This window comes from Jatropha curcas, chromosome 6 (assembly GCF_041381405.1).
Source record: "Jatropha curcas cultivar XTBG-Jc1 chromosome 6, XTBG_Jcur_1.0, whole genome shotgun sequence".
In the NCBI taxonomy this organism is placed as follows: Eukaryota; Viridiplantae; Streptophyta; class Magnoliopsida; order Malpighiales; family Euphorbiaceae; genus Jatropha; species Jatropha curcas.
Genome location: NC_143156.1, coordinates 21,357,928 through 21,378,256, shown reverse-complemented (window position 1 = coordinate 21,378,256; position 20,329 = coordinate 21,357,928). Strand labels below are relative to the sequence as shown.

At 37.2% G+C, this 20,329-nt stretch overlaps 2 non-coding genes across 2 annotated transcripts; both read left to right on the top strand.

Annotated features, from left to right (window-relative positions):
* The first annotated feature begins 3,778 nt into the window (after positions 1–3,778).
* Positions 3,779–3,884, top strand: LOC149495707 (small nucleolar RNA R71). Its single transcript, XR_016321553.1, has one exon. It is a non-coding gene; the product is annotated as a small nucleolar RNA R71 (small nucleolar RNA).
* Positions 3,885–12,775: 8,891 nt separating this feature from the next.
* On the top strand, positions 12,776–12,882 carry LOC149495706 (small nucleolar RNA R71). The gene has a single exon (XR_016321536.1). It is a non-coding gene; the product is annotated as a small nucleolar RNA R71 (small nucleolar RNA).
* The last annotated feature ends 7,447 nt before the right edge of the window (positions 12,883–20,329 follow it).

The following is a 20,329-nucleotide window of genomic DNA, read 5'->3' as shown; positions in this document are numbered from 1 at the left end:
CTTGTAAAAATGTTTTTCTTGATGAAGCTCATTACACTTTTGGCATCATTATTTGGAAGAGCAACAGCCTCTGCCCATTTTGACACATAATCCACCGCCACTAGAATGTATTGATTTGAATATGATGGTGGAAAAGGTCCCATGAAGTCCAGACCCCATACGTCGAAGATTTCGACTTCAAGGATGCTATTTAAGGGCATCTCATGTCTCTTTGAAATGTTACCTAACATTTGACAACGATCACAAAGATGAACATAGTTATAAGCATCTTTAAAGAGATTAGGCCAATACAAACCACTTTCTAGTATACGCGCAGCTGTTTTGCTTGCTCCAAAGTGACCTCCACATTCCATTGAATGGCAGAATTTAAGGACACTTTCTATTTCAGTTTCCGGTATACATCTCCTGAATAGCTGATCACTGCAATACTTGAACAAAAATGGCTCCTCCCAATAGTAGAATTTGATATCATGAAAGAATTTTTTTCTTTGTTGGTAAGAAAAATTGGGAGGAGGAATTTGGCAAACAAGATAATTAACTATGTCAGCGTACCAGGGGGTTTGAGTATTTGCTACTAGAAGAAGTTGCTCATGGGGAAAGCTTTCATTGATTTGTAGCTCGCTTGTATTTTCTTCCCCCGATTCAAGCCTAGAAAGATGGTCAGCAACGAGGTTCTCGGTCCCCTTTTTGTCTCGAATTTCAAGGTCAAATTCTTGTAATAGAAGTACCCAACGAATGAGTCTCGGCTTTGCATCTTTCTTTTCCAGCAAGTATTTGATGGCCGAGTGATCTGTGTAGACTATTGTTTTAGCTCCAATTAGATATGCCCTGAATTTGTCAAAAGCAAAAACAATAGCTAGCAATTCTTTTTCCGTAGTTGCATAATTTAGTTGCGCATCATTTAATGTGCGACTTGCATAATAAATAACATGCAACTTCTTATCTTTTCTTTGTCCAAGAACAGCTCCTACAGCATGATCACTAGCATCACACATAAGCTCAAAGGGTAAAGTCCAATCTGGTGTGGTGATGATGGTGGCTGAGATTAATTCCTTCTTCAACCTGTTAAAAGCATCTAAACATTCTTTGTCAAAATCAAATGGAACATCTTTAACTAACAAATTGCAAAGAGGTTTAGTGATTTTTGAGAAGTCTTTTATGAATCTCCTGTAAAACCCTGCATGCCCAAGAAAACTTCTTATACCTTTCACTGTGTTAGGAGGAGGTAGTTTTTCAATTACCTCAATTTTTGCCTTGTCTACTTCAATACCTTTTTGAGAGATTTTATGCCCTAAGACAATACCTTCACTAACCATGAAGTGACATTTTTCCCAATTTAACACAAGGTTAGTGTCTTCACATCGTTGCATTACTAAAGATAGATTATGAAGGCATGCATCCAAAGAAGAACCAAACACAGAAAAGTCATCCATGAATATTTCAATAAATTGTTCCACCATATCAGAAAAGATGGACATCATGCACCTTTGAAAGGTTACAGGGGCATTGCATAGCCCAAAAGGCATTCTCCTATAGGCAAAAGTGCCATAAGGACAAGTGAATGTAGTTTTCTCTTGGTCCTCAGGAACTATGGGTATTTGAAAGTACCCTGAATAGCCATCTAAGAAACAATAAAAAGGATAACCTGCAAGTCTTTCAAGCATTTGATCAATAAAGGGAAGGGGAAAATGGTCCTTGCGTGTTGCTTTATTTAGTTTTCTGTAATCTATGCACACACGCCAACCTGTGACTGTTCTTGTGGGGATTAGTTCATTGTTTTCATTAGAGACAACAATCATACCTCCCTTCTTTGGAACAACTTGGACAGGACTTACCCAATTACTATCTGAAATCGGATAAATGATACCGGCATCCAGAAGTTTGATGATTTCAGCCTTGACTACCTCCTTCATGTTTGGATTCAGTCGCCTTTGGTGCTCGATTGAAGGTTTGTAGTCTTCTTCCATCAAGATTTTATGCATGCACACACTCGGGCTTATTCCTTGTAGATCCGAGATAGACCACCCTAAAGCTTTCTTGTGCCTTCGTAGAACCTGTAACAACCTTTCCTCTTGATCAAGCGTTAAGTGAGAAGAAATAATAACAGGGAAAGAATGGTCCTCACCTAAGAATGCATGTTTTAAATGAGGTGGAAGTTGTTTCAGTTCATGCTTAGGTGGTTCCTTTTCTTTTTCATTCAAGACACTTGATTCATTCATGTTATTTTCGATATGCAAAGTGTTTTCCACACATTCATCAATAACATCAATTCTAAAACAGTATCCATAGTCCATAGGAAGTTTGCAAGATTTAAGTACATCAAATACAATATCTTCCTGTCCAACTCTTAGAGTCAACTTACCTTCATAAACATCAATCAATGCTCTTGCAGTTGCAAGAAAAGGTCTTCCAAGGATTAGAGATCCTTCCCTGTCTTCATCAACGTCAAGAATAACAAAATCAACAGGAAAGATGAATGTACCTACCTTTACAAGCACGTCTTCTACAATTCCTCTAGGATATTTAATTGAACGATCTGCTAATTGCAAAGACATCCTTGTTGGTTTGAGCTCTCCCATACCTAGCATCTTAAAAACTTCATAGGACATAAGATTAATGCTAGCACCTAAATCTGCCAAAGCTTTTTCAAAGTCAAGATTACCAATGTTACAAGGGATAGACAAACTTCCTGGATCTTTTAACTTTGGAGGTAATTTGTTTTGGATAATTGCACTGCACTCCTCCGTTAACATTACCGTTCCTTGATCATCAATTTTTCGTTTCTTGCTCAAGATATCTTTTAGGAATTTAGCATAGCTAGGCATTTGAACAAGAGCTTCAGCAAAAGGAATATTGATTTGAAGCTTCTTAAACACATCCAGAAACTTGAGGAAGCTCTTGTCATTTTGTGCTTTCTTTAATCTTTGTGGAAAGGGAACAGGGGGGACATAGGGTTTTACATTTTCCTGTCCTTCTAAGTCAATGATAGGCACCTTTGGTTGTTCTTTTTCTTCCTTTTCTTTCCTTGGTGGTTCATCTAATTGTTTGCCACTTCTCAAGGTGATAGCCTGCACTTGTTCTTTTGGATTCTTTTCAGTATTGCTAGGTAACGTACCTTGAGGTCGAGATGCCATCATGTTTGCAAATTGCCCTAGTTGAATCTCCAAATTTCTTATTGCAGCCTGCTGGATTTTATGGTTCTCTCTCATTTCATTCATGAACTCCATGTGTGATTTAGAAAGAGCAGTGAGAAGGTCATCATGGGATTTCTTTTCTGGAGGGTGGAAACCAGGTGGTGCATTCAAGGCATTGTTAGGATTACCGTAAGATAGATTAGGATGATTCCTTAACCTGTTATCATATGAATTTGAATAAGGGTAATTCTTTCTTCCTTGATTCATCACATAGTTCACTTGTTCCAGAGTTTGTGGATTTAAGGAGTCCATGATGCATTCTCCAATTCCATGTTGTCCATTGCACCTATCACACACTTGCATAACAGAATTTACAGGATTAGTAGTTAACATGTCCAATTTTCTTACCATGTTATCTACCTTGGCATTAAGTGCTGTAATGGCGTCTATTTCATAGACTCCTGCGGTTCTTCTTCTTTCGGAATTGTTTTGGTAATGGCTGTTGCTTGCCATCTCTTCTATCAACTCATATGCCTCATCAATCCCTTTCTTTTCAAAGGATCCACCTACAGCTGCATCTAAAGTAATTTTGATGTTAGGAAATAATGCATTATAGAAAGTTTGTACCTGTAACCACTTGGGCAAACTGTGATGTGGGCACTTTCTTAACAAGTCCTTGAATCTTTCCCAAGCTTCATACAAGCTCTCTTGATCATGATGAGCAAATGTCATTATCTCATTGCGCAACTTAGTGGTTTTTGAGGATGGAAAGAATTTAGCTAGGAATTTTTGAGCTAATTCATCCCATGTGGTGAAACTTCCAGCTGGACATGATTGTAACCAAGACCTTGCCTTATCCCTAAGAGTAAAAGGGAAAAGTCTCAGCTTGATTGCATCTTCAGAAACACCGTTTTGCTTGAATGTGTCACAAATCTCCAGAAAATTGGTGATGTGAGCATTAGGATCTTCACTAGGCAAACCCCCATATTGGATTGAGGTAGAGAGCATTTGAATGATTGCGGGTTTAATCTCAAAGTTATTAGCTTCTACCCTAGGTCTAGTAATACTTGAGGTTGTCCCATTCAGATTAGGTGTTGTGTAATCCCTTAAAGTACGGACCGGATGTTGAAGTGGTGGTCCAACTATGTTCTCGTTTCTGTTTTCGTTTTCGTCGGCCATGTCTGCTTCTTGTTCGGGTTTTATTTCGCGTGCTTTTCTTGCAGCGTTATGCCTACGACAGGTTCTTTCAATTTCCGGATCAAAGATTAGAGGTTCAGTCTTCCTTGATCTTCTTTGCATAAAATACCTGGAATAGTTCTTAAAAGAAAATTAAATAAAAGCAAAAGAGTGTGTAAATTAACAATAGGGTAATTCGTATTGATATTGATACGCTAATCCCCGGCAACGGCGCCAAAAACTTGACAGCGTTTTTCGCAAGTGTACGAAATCGTAACAAGTAATATAGAGTAAGAGAGTATCGTATCCACAGGGATTGTTTATCAATTACCAAAATTATGTTAACCTATTATTATTTAGACGATGATAAGAGAGAATTGCTATAAGGTAAATAAACTTTAAAGTAAAAACAGAAGAGATCAAACTCAAAATTCAGGTGAAAGGAAATCAGAGAATTAAGCTACTAGGGAATTTGATTTCACTTAATTCTATCCAACTTATTCTATTAGTTCATTAATCAACTTTAATTGTTCAAGTAGGAGAAACAACCCTAAAGTTACTAACAAGCTCTCCCGATTTATTGTTAGCTATTCTAATCCAGTTTAATTTCCTATCTTTTAATAGTGAAATTAAACATAAATCAGATCATTAGGTTTTATGGTTGTTTTGTGAGTTCACAACTTAATGATTTATTAACTTATGAAAATCCCCCTTGAGTCAAACCATATAGCTTCCGCATCAAGTTATTATTCTCAAGTAAATTATTATCTTTTTCATATCAATAACCCGTCTCCCGAATGTGATTATTGAAATAACTCAATCCAGGGGAAATTTTCTGCCTGGAAGCATTAAGCACAATAATAATTTATAACGAGAACAAAGAAAAACAAATCTAATATTATAAACTGGAATCGAATTAAATTACATCAAATCCCTAGTATAAGAGTTTAGCTGGACATAGTAATTAAATTAAATTCAATCATACTTGAATCATTCATCATATTTAAAGACAATAATAAAAGAAAGAAACAAGATGAAGAGTTTAGGATAAAAACTGTGTCATAACTATATGGATGGCTTCCTTGATTCTTGGCACAAATCTATGATGCTTGAAGTCTTGGAGAGAGAGAGAATTAAGTAGAGAATTGCCTAAAAATGAGATCCCTAGCAATGAGAAGTTTCCCTCTTTATATAGAGCTCATGGAGGTGAGTTTGATTCCTTTTAGGAAATAGAATCCTTATTTAGTGCAAAATCCTTTATAGGAGATCAAGACTGTTTAGGCTTTTGATTTCCTCTTGATTAGGACTCCTTTTTCTCCCAAAATAGGTCTAGGTCTTGTTTAGTGTTTTTAGGAAACTCCCTGAGGTCGGCCCATGTGAAAAAAACTTGATTTGCGTATCTAGTTCACGCTGGTTCCGCCTCGCAGCACGGGCGTGCTTCATGGCACGAGCTGGGTGTGCTTTAGTCTGGAAGTCTGGCTAGTGAAGCACAGGGTGTGCTAGGCAGTACGGGCTAATGATTCCCTAAGGCACGGGCGTGCTACCAAGCACAGGCAGGGCTTGCTTTCTTCTGGAAGTCTGCCTAGAATTGCCATGGGCGTGCTAGGCTTGACACGCCCTGGTCCAATTGTAGCACGGCCGTGCCTTTTGACACCACCCTGGCCGTGCTCTCTTCTGTTTATCCTTTGGTTTCCTTAGCTTCTAGCACGGTTATGCCTTCTAGCATGGCCTGGGCGTGCTAGAAGCTAAGTGTCTTGCATTGTAAAGCTCTTTTCTGCGCCAAATTCCTACAATTTTCTCTTAGATCAAGCGGATTAAGAATCAAGGAAGCTTTGAACACAATTATACTAGAAGTGAATTAAAATCAAGTTAAAGTAATAAAAACTTACTGAAATTCTAATAAAAACTATATTAAAAAATACTATGAAATTAACACCTATCAACCACCATTGTATTGAAGAATAAAATAAAATTTGAAGGAAAAGATATGATAAGAGTTGGGTGCTGAAAATTATTAAAGCTACAAAAAAAAAAAAAACACTAAAAACAAGGAAACATAATGTCCAAAATACTTAGTACAATTAAATAAAAGGAAAAAAATGAAAAATGAAAAATAACCAAAAATAATTAATCCTCAGGTTGTGGAGGTGGATGCGGTTGCAGCAATTGAATTACTATTTGGAGTTGGCTAGCAATTCCCTGATATTGGCTTTGCATGGTATCTCTTCGAGAGTCGAGGCTCCCATGCATAATTTCTATGGATTGGAACCAATCAGATATCATAGTCTCCATTCCATTAAGGCGGCATCAAACATGTCCATTCTAGACATCATACGTACGAAAACTTCATCGTTGGACAAATCAGACGCTCCCTGAAAGGAAGGGCCAGCTCTAGAGGTACCTGCACCAAAAAAAGTACCAAAACCAGGGAAGGATTACGGATTATCCTCCTCCAGATTAGTATCGCCAGCCTCTTTAGCTTCCTCATCATCAAAACTCTCTTCTCGGGATCTCACAATATGGGATGAATCCCCTACCTTCTCTGCTAATTTCATATGTACCATGACACTTAAGTCAAGTCTAGTACCCTTTCTACCTCCCACAATGTCATAAATTGGCCGAGCAAGGTTCCAAACTCTCAAATAGGATGCAATACGGGTCACAAAACACCCCATCATAATAGCTCCCTTGTTTGCCCTTGCTATTCTAGCCCATCGTTGTCATAACCAATAGCCAACATTAATAAATATCCTCTGATCTATTGCACAGATAAAGTATAATTCATTTAGACTCAACACTCCATCACTCTCACTACGCCCAAAAATTGTGTTGGCCAAAAATTTGTGAATATACTGATAGGCTGGGTTTCTCAATTTAGAAGCTTTTGACAATCTAGGATTATAGTTATTCTCCCCAGTTAGTGTTGTCCATGTGCTTCGATCTCTAAAATCTTTAGGTATTTGGTTAAGGGCATTTTCAATGGGGAACCCAAAGATATGACTAACTTCGTTTACTGAAAGCTCATAATTTCTCCTAAAAAGCCTAAACTTAATTTTACTAGGGAAATTATTAGGCAACAGACGAATAAGAGAAGAATATGAACTCAAGAATTCTAAGGTCATTGGTGCATAAACAAAGTCTTTCATTGCAATAAATTGTTCCCACCCAATGCTCTTAAGAGGTTCTAACACAACATCTCTAAGCCTTACTTTTGCTAGAGCATATTCATCAATAAAGCGATTAGGCAAAATAAGGCGAAGAGAGAGTTTATTGTACCTTTCCTATTGTTCTGGCCAGCCGAACTCAAATAGAGGAGGAGCAGGAGCCGTAGGAGGAGGAACTATAGGAGGAGGAACCGTTGGCTGAATTCTAGCGGCCACTGAAGCGGCAGATCTGCTTCGTTTATATCTTGGAGGCATGGTGAAAGAAAGAGAAGAGAAAAGAAAAGGGATGCTAAGCTTTTGGTGGAGAGAAAAAGAGAGATATGAAGGAGAGGAAGAAGGGCATGCTTTGAGAAGAAGAAGAGAGAAAATGAAGGTGAGGGGTTAGGCGTGCACTTTAAATAGGGAGGCAATGAAGAGTTGCGTGGTAATCGAAAGGGCGTGTTGTTTTTAAAAACGTACCGTGCTACGTAGCACGGTTGGGGCGTGCTGACTTCTGAGTCTTTGAGGCGGTGGCTGGCATGGGCGTGCTATGGTGAGCACAGTTAGAGATCGACATCTCGTTGAAGCACGAGCATGCTACCTAGTACGACTTAAGCGTGCTAGAGCCTATGACCTATGAGAAAAAATTGTCTTACCTGGCACGAGCATGCTGATGAGCACGGTTAGGGCGAGCTAGATTCTGACCTGTGAGGAAAAAATTGTCTTACCTAGCATGGGCATGCTGATTAGCACGGCTAGGGCTGCTAGAGTCTGAACCTGGAAGACCAATTTTGCACCTTTTGACAGCACGGGCGTGTTAACTGGCACGGCTTGGGCATGCTAGAGCCTGTGTCTCAACTTTTACCTTAAAGAACTTAACTAAAAACAGAAGAACAAGCATGATTAAAGTTTTTGGGGGAATGATAAAAAGAAATAACAAAAATAAACCAAAATAAGAGAGATGGGGAAAAGAATATGGGTTTCCTTCACAAGCGCTTTTTTTAATGTCGTTAAGCTCAACGCACTAGACCAAATTTAGGCAAGATTAAGCAAGACTTATAGTGGTTTTGGCTGGATCAAACTCTCCATTTTGGTAAACTTTCAATCGTTGAGTATTGACTTTGAAACTCTGGTTTCCATCCACTATTTCAATTGCACCATGTGGAAAAATTTCTTTGATCGTGAATGGTCCCGACCACCTAAAGCGCAATTTTCCTAGAAAAAGATGAAGTCTAGAATTTATAGAGCAATATGTGTTGGCCTACCTTCAGATTTCTCAGAATAATGTGCTTATCACACCACTATTTGGTATGGTCTTTATACATCTTGGCGTTCTCATAAGCATGAAGTCTCATTTCATCTATCATATTCAATTGAAGTAACCTTTTTTACTAACCTCTTTGACATCAAAGTCAAGGAACTGGATTGCCCAATATGCCTTATGCTCTAACTCAACAGGAAGATGACATGCCTTACCATAAATCATTTGATATGGAGACATACCAATTGGTGTTTTAAATGCTATTCTATAGGCCCAAAGTGCATCATCAAGTTTCTTTGACCAGTCCTTCCTTGATTGGCTAACTGTGGTCTCTAGTATTTTCTTGATCTCCCTATTAGTTACCTCCACTTGTCCACTTGTTTGAGGCTGATATGGGTACCTACACGATGAGTAACACCATATTTTGGAAGAAGAGAATCTAAGTACTTATTGTAAAAATACTTACCTTCGTCTGTGATTATTGCTCTTGGAGTACCATGACGTGTGAAAATATATTTCTTCATGAAGTTCATTACACTCTTGGCATCATTGCTTGGAAGAGCAACAGCTTCTGCCCACTTCGAGACATAATCCACCGCTACTCAAATGTATTGGTTGGAATAAGAAGATGGAAACGGTCCCATAAAATCCAAGCCCCAAACATCAAAGATCTTCACTTCAAGGATATTGTTTAATGGCATCTCATGTCTCTTAGAGATATTTCATAACCTTTGACAACGATCACAAATACGAACAAAGTTAAAAGCATCTTTAAACAAGTTAGACCAATACAAACCGCTTTCTAAAATACATGCTACCATCTTGCTTGTTCCAAAATGTCCTCCACATTCCATTAAATAATAGAAATGAAGAACACTTTCCATCTCTTCTTCCGGCACACATCGTCTGAAGAGTTGGTCACTACAATACTTGAACAAGAAAGGCTCCTCCCAATAGTAATATTTAAGATCCTGAAAGAATTTTTTCTTTTGTTGATAAGAAAGATTGGGAGGAGTAATCTTGCAAGCAAGGTAGTTAACTATATCGGCATACTATGGAGCTTGTATATTTGCTAGAAGAAGAAGATGTTCATGGGGGAAGTCTTCATTAATTTGCAACTCTGCTTGCCCTCCTTCCCCCAACTCAAGTCTTGACAAGTGATCAGCTACAAGGTTCTCGGTTCCCTTTTTATCACGAATCTCCAAATCAAATTCCTGTAAGAGAAGAACCCAACGAATTAGTCTATGCATTGCATCTTTCTTTTCTAACAAATATTAAATAGCTGAGTTATCAGTGTAGACTATTGTTTTAGATCCAATTAAATATGCTATAAATTTATCAAAAGCAAAAACAATAGCAAGAAGTTCTTTTCAGTGGTGGTATAATTTAATTGTGCATCATTCAATGTATGACTAGCATAATAAATGACATGCAACTTCTTTTCTTTTCTTTGCCCAAGAACAGCTCCTATAGCATGATCACTAGCATCATACATGAGTTCAAAAGGTAGGCTCCAATCTGGTGTAGCAATGATAGGAGCTGAAATCAATTCTTTGTTCAACCTGTTAAAAGCATTCAAATACTCTTGGTTAAAATCAAAAGAAACATCCTTAACTAATAAATTACAAAGAGGTTTTGTGATTTTGGAGAAATCCTTGATAAATCTCCTATAGAACCCTACATGAGCAAGTAAACTCCTTACTCCTTTTACTGAATATGGAGGTAGTAGCTTTTCAATTACCTCTATCTTGGCTTTGTCCACTTCAATCCCTTTTTCCTGAGATTTTATGCCCTAAAACAATTGCCTTCACTAACCATAAAATGACATTTTTCCCAATTCAAAACAAGATTAGTATCTTCACATCGCTGCATTACTAGAGAGAGGTTATAAAGACAAGAATCAAAAGAAGAACCAAATATAGAAAAATCATCCATAAATATTTCAATAAAGTTCTCAATCATATAAAAAAAATATGGACATCATGCACCTTTGAAAAGTTGCAAGAGCATTGCATAACCCAAAAGGCATTCTTCTATAAGCAAAAGTACCATAAGGTCAAGTGAAAGTGGTCTTTTCTTAATCCTCGGGATAACTTGAATCGGGCTTACCCAACTGCTATCTAAAATTAGATAGATAATGCCAACATCCAAAAGCTTTATGATTTCAGCTTTGACTACTTCCTTCATGTTTGGATTCAATCTCCTTTTATGCTCAATTGAAGGTTTGTAGTCTTCTTCCATTAGGATCTTGTGCATGCACACACTTGGACTTATTCCTTGTAAATCTGAAATTGACCATCCTATGGCTTTTTTTATGCTTTTCTAGGACCTGCTATAACCTTTCTCTTCATCAAGTGATAAATGAGAAGAAATAATGACAGGAAAAGAATTATTCTCACTTAAGAATGCATTCTTTAAATGAGGTGGAAGTTGTTTTAATTCTTGCTTTGGTAATTCACTTACTTCCTTACCTTTGATGCTTTGATCATCAATGTCACCTTTATCAATGGTCACTTTATTTTCAAAATTCAAGGTGTCTTTTACACAATCATCAATAACATCAATTCTAAAGCAATCATTATAATCCATAGGAAGTTTACAAGATTTAAGAACATCAAAAACAACTTCCTCTTAACCTACCCTTAAGGTTAATTTACCTTCATAAACATCAATCAATGCTCTTGCAGTTGCAAGGAAAGGTCTTCCAAGGATTAAGGATCCTTCTCTACTTTATCAATGTTAAGAATAACAAAATCAACAGGAAAAATAAATTTACCTATCTTGATGAGCACATCTTCTACAATTCCTCTTGGGTATTTGATTGATCAATCTGCCAACTATAGAGACATTCTTTTTCGTTTCAGCTCTCCCATCCCTAGCATCTTAAAAACTTCATAAGATATAAGATTAATACTTGCACCTAAATTTGCTAAAGCTTTTTCAAAATCAAGATTTCTAATATTACAAGGGATAGAAAAACTTCCTAGATCTTTTAACTTTGGAGGTAATTTATTTTGAATGATAGCACTACACTCCTTTGTTAACATTACCGTTCCTTGATCATGGATCTTCCTCTTCTTGCTTGGGATCTCCTTCAAGAATTTCGCATAGCTAGGCATTTGAGCAAGGACTTCAGCAAAAGGGATGTTTATTTGAAGACATCAAGAAACTTGAGGAAGCTCTTATCATCTTATGATTTCTTGAGCCTTTGTGGGAAAGGAACAGGTGGGACATAACGCTTTACTTCCTCTTTCTCTTCTAGGTCAATGATGGGGATCATCTTCTGCTCTTTCTTTTCTTCCTCCTTTTTGGTTGGATCCTTTAATTGTTTGCCATCCCTCAAAGTGATAGCTTGTACCTGTTCTTTGGGATTTTTCTCAGTTTTACTAGGTAACGTACCTTGGGGTCAAGAAGCCATCATGTTTATAAACTGCCCTAATTGAATTTCCAAGTTCCTTATCACAGCTTGTTGGATTTTGTTATTTTCTTGAGTTTCATTCATGAAGTCCATGTGAGATTTGGAGAGAGCAGTGAGAAGGTCATCTTGAGTCCTTTTCTCTTGAGAAGGAAAACCTGGTGGTGCATTCAAGGCATTGTTTGGATTCCCATAAGAAAGATTACGATGATTCCTCAACCTGTTATCATAAGAGTTAGAATGCAGGTAATTCTTCCTTCCTTGATTCATCACATAGTTGACTTGCTCCAAAGTTTACAGATTTAAAGAATCCAACATGCACTCTCCAATTCCATGTTGTCCACTACACCAATAACATGCTTGCACAATAGAATTAATAGAGTTAGTAGTCAACAAATCCAACTTTCTTACCATATTATCCACCTTGGCATTGAGTGCAATAATGGCATCAATCTCATAAACTCCTGCAGGCTTCTTCCTTTCGAAACTGTGTTGATAATGGCTATTGCTTGCCATCTCTTTTATAAAATCATATGCCTCATTAATTTCCTTTCTTTCAAAAGATCCACCAGCAGCTGCATTTAGAGTAATTTTTATATTAGGAGATAATGCAATACAAAAAGTTTGTACCTGTAACCACTTGGGCAAGCTATGATGTGGGCACTTCCTCAATAGGTCCTTGAATCTCTCCCAAGCTTCATACAAACTTTCTTGACATTGGTGGGAAAAAGTCATTATCTCATTGGGAAGCTTTGTGATCTTTGAAGATGCAAAAAATTTAGCCAAAAATTTCTAAGCTAATTCCTCCCATGTTGTAAAACTTCCAGCAGGGCATGATTGTAACCAAGACCGTGCCTTATCCCTTAGAGTGAAAGGAAATAGTCTCAATTTTATGGCATCCTCAGAAACTCCATTTTGTTTGAATGTATCGCAAATCCCCAGAAAATTTATGATATGAGCATTAAGATCTTCACTGGGTAGACCTCCATATTGAATTGAGGTGGAAAGCATTTGAATAATTACAAGTTTAATCTCAAAACTGTTAACTTCCACCCTAGGCCTAGTGATACTTGAGTTGGCTCCATTGAGAGAAGGAGTTGTGTAATCTTGCAAGGTGTGGACATGAGGTTGAGGTCTGTCCTCTGGGTCGATTTCATTTGCCATGTTTGATTGTTGTCCTTGTTTGCTCTCACGTGCTCTCCTAGCAGTCTTGTTCCTACAACAAGTCTTTTTGATTTCTGGATCAAAGATTAAGGGCTCAGTTATACCTGATCTTCTTTGAATAAACAACTGAAATAATCTTCTAAAAAAAATTAAAAATAAGAATAAATGTCTAAATTAATAATAGGGTATTGATATTGGTAACTCCAATCCCCGACAACGGTGCCAAAAACTTGACAATGATTTCTCGCAAGTGTACGAAATCGCGACAAGTAATAAAGAATGAGTAGAGTATCGTTCCCATGAGGATTGTATGCCAAGTACAATGACAATGGTTTTCGCAAGTGTACGAAATCACGACAACTAATATAGAGTGAGAAAGTATCGTATCCACAGGGATTGTATATCAAGTACCAAAATTATGTTAACCTATTATTATTTAAACGACAATAACAGAGATTTGTTATAAAGAAATTAAATTCAAAAATAAAACAGAAGAGATCAAGCAACAAAGTCAGGTGAAAAGAAACCAAGGAATTTGAACTACTAGGGAATTTGATTTCACTTAATTCTATCCAATTTATTTCATTAGTCTGTTAATCGATTTTAATTGTTTAAGTAGGAGAAACAACCCTAAATTCACTGACAAGCTCTCCCGATGTTTTGTTAGCTATTCTAATCTAGTCTAATTACCTATCTTTCAATAGAGTAATCAGGCATAAATTAAATCACTAAGTGTTGACGCGTGTCTTTATGCCCCCACCTAACCCGATGAGGATACAAGGATGCGGAATAAGGAATCAGGGTCAACCAGAAGTCTTTAAACTAAGAATTGATTCAAACCGGTTCAAGGAAGTCTGACCTGCGCTAGGGTTGCGTCACGCACCTATAAGTTGCGTGACGGCACTAATAGTTGCGTCACGCAACTCTAACCAGGATGACGTCACCTTGAAAAGCCCGTGTAACTGTTTTTGCTTTTTGTGTGGATACACTGCAACTGTACAAAAAGTGAGCTGCGTCACGCAGCTCTCGGGTCCGTACGCAGTTAGTTGCGTGACGCAGCTCTATTCTGTTGCCCTACCCATATAAATACAGCATTTTTATCTTGCAAACGGGACTTTTTTGGACTTTTGGACTTTTGAACTTTTTGAGATTTGAGAGAAATTTTTAAGAGCTAAGTTACGGCTAGGGTTTTCTGCAAGAACTCCATTGAGTTATCTTGAAGAAGATCAAGCCTTAGAGATTAAAATAGATTGAAAAAAAAAGTCACAAAAAGAAAAAAAAAAAAAGAGAGAAAAGAAAAGAAAAAGAGTTTTTCTATTAAAACTTGGCAAAGACGTTTCTGGGATCGTAAAACCCTATTCCTAAGTCACTCAAATCGCATGCAATCCTCAAATCTGAGGGCTAGGTAATCATCTAAACTCTCCTTGTTATTTTTAGTTGTTAATCTATTAAATATCTTATTTTATTAGTGTTTGGGTAGTTTGGTATTGGTTAAATAGTATTCTGCCTGTTATTGGACATTTCTGGAGTAATATTAAATAAGTTTTGATAAAAAGAAAACGTAAAAAAGATAGTTTGAAAGGTAGTTGCGGACCAGAGCATTTGCGTCACGCAGCTACTACCTACGTGACGGAACTGTTCATGTCCAAAAGAAACTGACATTACCTTGACTAGTCGCGTGACGGAACTATTCGTGCGTATATTTTTATCTTGCTTTTTATGTTTTTATTTAATATTATGATTTAAATAAATGATTGATGAGTTTGAGAATTTTGCCAAAGTCACGAACAGATGCGTCACGCAACTAGGAGTTCTGTCACGCAACTGTTCTTCATAGAACAGCTGCGTGACGCGACTGTTCTAGGGTTCCAAAATAATTTCTTTATTTTATTTTATTTTAATTCCGTGTGATTGAATAAATGTTTAATTTTTAAATTCAAGAAATAACCAATAATGGGCAGATTATGTTTTAATCAAATCAAATAGGTTAATTTACTATTACATATGATTTTGGGATTTTAGAATTTATTGAATTTATGTTGAGTAGATTGTATTTTAAATCCGGTTTGTGGCCCGCCTTTAACCATAAGGCAAGAGCGGGTCTTTTAATTATTTTTGCTATGGGTTGGATGATTGATGTGGTTTGAATGGTTATGAATGCAATGAATGGATTTATTTGGGACGATTAACTAATTTTCCACATAGGAACTCGGTTCGATTTATTCGGGTTGGGTTTAATTAAATAAATTGGCTTTTCTAAAATAAAATTAGAAATTGTAGGTTAAAAGAGGCCGGTTTTCCAGGTGTCGGCTTCCAACGGGCCGATGTACCCAATTCCTTTATCCAGAATCGTACTTGGTACGCCTGACCAGTCTTTTAAAATAATTGACCTTAAATAAAATTGGGTTAAATGAAGTCACTTTTATAAAATAAAATTGGAAACGGTCCCATTGCCGAAATAATGGGTGGCGACTCAAATGTTTTATAAGACCGATTTATCGGCATTGCGTTCCTAAAAGGTTTTGTCACCATTTTCTCAATAAGAATCACAACAATAAAACACAAAGAAAAAAGTTTTCGGGTCCTCCGGGGTGGATCTTTAGACGAAAACACTAAATTTTATGGTTGTTTTGTGAATTCATAACCTAAGGTCATTAACTTATGAAAACCCCCCTTGAGTCAAACCATATAGCTTCCGCATCAAGTTATTATTCTCAAGTAATTCATTACCTTTTTCATATCAAAAACCCTTCTTCCGATAGTGATTAATGAAATAATTCAATCCATGGGAGAAACTCTGCCTGGAAGCTTTACGTTCAATAATAAATTATAGCAAGAACAATGAAAAACAGGTCTAATATTCATAAATTGGAATCGAATTAAGTTACATCAAATCCCTAGTATAAGAGCTTAGCTAGACATAGTAATTAAATAAAACTCAGTAATACTTGAATAAATCTTCATAGTCAGTGATGAACAATAAAGAGAAAAACAAGATTAAGAGTTTAGAGATAAAACTAGGTAACAGCTATGTGGAATGGCTTCCTTGAATCTTGGCACAATGCTTGGATGCTTGAGACTTTTGAGAGAGAGAGAACTATGTATAAAACTGCTCAAATTCGAGATGCCCATTAATGAAAAACTCCCCTCTTTATATAGAGCTCCTGAAAGCAAATCTGACTCCATTTAGGAAATAGAATCCTTATTAAGTACAAAATCTTCTATAGGAGATCATGACTGTTTAGGCCTTGGATTTCTTCCTAGTTAGGACTCCTTTCTCTTCCAAAATAGGTCTAAATCTTGTTTAGTATGCTTAGGAAACTATTCGAGGCGGGCCCATGTGAGAAAGGATCGATTTGCATTTTTAGTTCATGCCAGTTCTGTCTTCGAAGCACGGGCGTGCTATGATGCATGGCTTGGGCATGCTCAAGTCTGGAACTCTGGCTGATTGGGCACGGGCCGTGCTATACAACACGCTCTAGAAGAGTCTTTGTGGCACGTGCGAGCGCATTAGCATGGGTGGGGCGTGCTTGTCTCTGTCCTTCCAAGATAGATTTTGTCATGGGCGTGCTAGGCAAGCACGCCCTTGAGTTTCTTTTGGGCACGGGCGTGCCATTTAGCACAGGCTAGTTGTGCTTGCTCCTAACTCTCCACTTGATTCCTTAGGTTTCAGCACGGGTGTGCCTTTTAGCACGGGCTGGGTGTGCTTGAGACTGAGTATTTTGCTTTGTAATGCTCTTTTCTGTGCCAAAACCCTGCAAATTTCTTTCAGATCAAGTGGGTTATGATTCAAGGAAGCTTTGAACAAAATTATACTCAAAATGAATTTAAAAACAAATCAAAGTGATAAAATTTACTAAAATTCTAATAAAAAACTATACTAAAAATACTATAAAACTGACACCTATCATACAAAAATTATGTTAACCTACTATTATTTAAATGGCAATCAAGGGAATTATTTTAGGAAATTAACTTCAACAAATAAAAGAGAATAAAAAGAAATTAAGCAAGCAATTTTTTTGATAATAAGAAATCAAGGATTAAAAGCTACTAGGGATTTTGACTTCCCTTAATTTTATCCAATTTATTTTATTAGTTTGATAATCAATTTTAATTGTTCAAGTAGGAGAAACAACCCTAAAATCAATAACAAGCTCTCCCGATGTATTGTTAGCTTTTTTAACCCGTTCTAATTACCTATCTTCTAATAGTACAATCAAACATGAATTAAATCATTAAGTTTTATGGTTTGTTTTGTGAATTCATAACCTAAGGTCATTAAATTATGAAACCCCCCATGAGTCAAACCATATAGCTTCCGCATCAAGTTGTTATTCTCATGTAATTTATTATTACCTTTTTCATATCAAAAACCCTTCTCCTAATAGTGATTAATGAAATAAATCAATCTAGGGGAGCAACTCTGCCTGGAAGCATTAAGTTCACTAATGAATTATACTTTGAACAAAGAAAAACAAATCTAATATTATAAAGTGGAAAAGAAATTAAGCTACATCAAATCCCTAGTATGAAAATTTAGTTAGACATAGTAATTAAATAAAACTGAATTAAACTTGAAAATAATTCCATAATCAATGTGAATAATGAAAAGTAAAAAACAAGATTAAAAGTTTAGAGATAAAAACCAGTCAACAAATAACGTGGACGACCTCCTTGAATCTTGACACAAATCTTGATTATTTGAAGTCTTAGAGAGAGAAAACCAATAGAACAAAAGATGGTATATCCCTCAATCCCCTGCACTGCATCTGTTCTCTCTTTATATAGACTTCCTGGGGAAAACTCTGATTTCATTTAGGAAATAGAGTCTTTATTGAGTAGGAAATCTCTTAGAGATAGGAGACTATTTAGGCTTTTAATTTCTTCTCAACTAGGACTCTCCCGTAAGTTGAAATAGGATTTAAACTTGATTGGCATGTTAGGAAAGTATCTCATGTGGGCCCATACAAGTGGTAGGGACTGGGCTGACGTTTTCGACTCAAAATGAAACTTGATTTTCAGTACGGGCGTGCCATTGGGCATGGTCTGGGCATGCTGGAACCTCAGTTCTAACGTAATCGGAGCATGGGCTATGCTCAAGTGAGCACGCTCTGAAATAAATTTGTGGCACGAGCGTGCTAGACCACAGGGCTAGGGCGTGCCGGGCTTTGAATTACGAGGGTCGATTCAGCATGGGCTGTGCTTAGGTGAACACGCCTTTGAATCGATATCATTCTGTGGCACGGACGTGCCATATAGCACGGGTCACTATAAAAAAAATAAGATTTTGCCATCGATTTTTGCGACCGACCAATTTCGATTGCAATATGGCAACGAAGTTGCGACCATTTGCGATGAAAATTGAAGTTACAGACATTTAATTGTGAACCCCTCCCCAAATATCAAGCATACAAATGCATGTGACTAAGGAAGAAATGCACTTGAGTGTGTGAGTCGCTTCCTTGTTTAATTATTTTAGGGAAAACTAGGAAAAACCCTAAGTGACTCTAATTTTAATTAACCTAATTACTAGATTAATTAACCCAATGTTTAAGGCATGGTGTGCAAACCCGAGATGGATCTCGAGACTATGTCATGCTGACAAAACTAACCATGAATGAATGCTTTGCAAAGTGATTAATGTAATTTGAACCAATTTTAAGTGATTGCGACTTGCCGCTCGGGGTTAAATCCCAAACGTGCCTACGTACTTCCGTTTGAATGGAAGATCAAAGTCAACGTAGTTCGATAGGCCTTCTTTGAAGGGCTTTGAAGGGGATGCTTTATGCATGAGTGTGTGTATGCTTTGTGCATTTTGTTTAGGCATTTGATGCCAAAAAACGTTGATTTTAAGGCATTTGATGCCAAAATGCTGATTTTAAGGCATTTGATGCCAAAAATGTTGATTTAAGGCATTTGATGCCAAAATGTTGATTTTAATGGCTTTTAGCCAAATAGATTGATGTAGGCAATTACTGCCAAAAATTGATTTGATTTAGGCGATTGTCGCCAAAATTGATTATTTTGAGGCTTTTAGCCAAAATAAGTTGATTTAGGCAATTTATTGCCTAAATTTGATGATTGGGCGATTGTCGCCAAAATTGATGGCTTTAAGGCAATTTATTTGCTAAAAGCAATTGTTTGAAAGCTGTTAGCCAAAATTGTGATTTAAGCGGTTTGTCGCTAAAAAAAAGGATTAATCTACTTATAGGCAATTTATTTGCCAAAAGTGATTAATTGATTTGCAATGTAGGCAATTTATTGCCAAGAAAACGTGTTTAATTAAAGCTTTTTAGTCACAATTATTAATTAATTGGACTTAAGCCGGATTTGTTTGAAATAAAGGCCATTATACCATAGCCATTAATTAACTAGGTATTTTAAGCCATTATTGTCGGATTTAGGCCTTAATACCACGATTATTGATTAACCGGGCATTAGCCTAAATTTATTTATTGAGGCAGTTATTTGCCTAACGATGACATGAATGCATTTATGCAGTTGTAGAATTAGGAGGAGTAGAAGAGAAACATGCATGAAGTGCTAAAAATTAAATAGGTAAAAACTTAATTTACGTACCTGATTTAATCGACAGCCACTTCTTAACTCCAGGTTATGCTCCTCGTTAAGGGAATATTAATTAATTTTAATTTTAATGACCACTTAACAAAACAATAAAGCAATAAGACTAAAACTAAAAATGCAGAAAAGCAGTAAAGAATCGCAAAGAGCGTAAGGGAGAAGGAGCGTCCGTCAACACAGACTGAGTGAGGAAAACAGAGTGTCGGGGCCACTATTTATAGGCGAAATCGAACTGTTTCGGCGGCCGGGCCGCTGGTGCTCGGCGGTGGGGCCGCTGACGATCGGCGGCCAGGGCCGCCGGAGGCCGCCGCCGTGGCCGACTGCCGGAGCCGCCGTGCCTGGTGGTTTTGCTAATTCTCGCTCCTGAGGCTTTTTCGGGAGCTCCAAATCTCCAAAAAACATTCCGGGACCAGTTCTGCGATCCTCGCGACGTCCCGGACGTTTCAAGTGC